Genomic DNA, 522 nt, shown 5'->3' with positions numbered 1-522 from the left:
GTCACCTGGCAAGGGAAGGCACACGTCAGGTGACCGGGCCTGTACGACCGGGCCTGGGCGGGTGGGTGGGTCGGTGGGCTGCCGCCTTCAGCATCGCTGCTGGGGAAAGGCAGAGGCTTCCTGGGCACCCCAGTCAGCACGAGGAAGGGCTGGTCCCGGCACTCAAGGTGTGGCACCTGTGGGGGCCTGGGGTACATGGCAGGGGGGATGGGCCTCAGGGAAAGCCCGCCAGCGAGTGACCTGGCATCAGTGCTGACTAACGCATGGTCCTGGGCCTCAGTGTCACCTCTGTGATGAGGGACCCCGGACCAGCTCCCTCAGCCTCTGGAGGGGAAAAGGGGTGACCAGCAAGCCTGGGGACCCCTGTGTGTCTGGGGAGTGTCTGCTCTGCTGTCACCTTGGGTCTGCCCATTTCCCACCACGCTGGTGCCAGAATCCTCCCCTTCACCCTTAAAAAGCCAGGAGATTACAGATCTGTGTTCCCTTTATGTCTAGAGTCGAGATTCCTTAGTTATCCTCGTT

The sequence above is a fragment of the Phocoena phocoena genome, chromosome 4 (assembly GCF_963924675.1).
Source record: "Phocoena phocoena chromosome 4, mPhoPho1.1, whole genome shotgun sequence".
Taxonomy (NCBI): Eukaryota; Metazoa; Chordata; class Mammalia; order Artiodactyla; family Phocoenidae; genus Phocoena; species Phocoena phocoena.
This window is presented reverse-complemented; position numbering follows the sequence as displayed.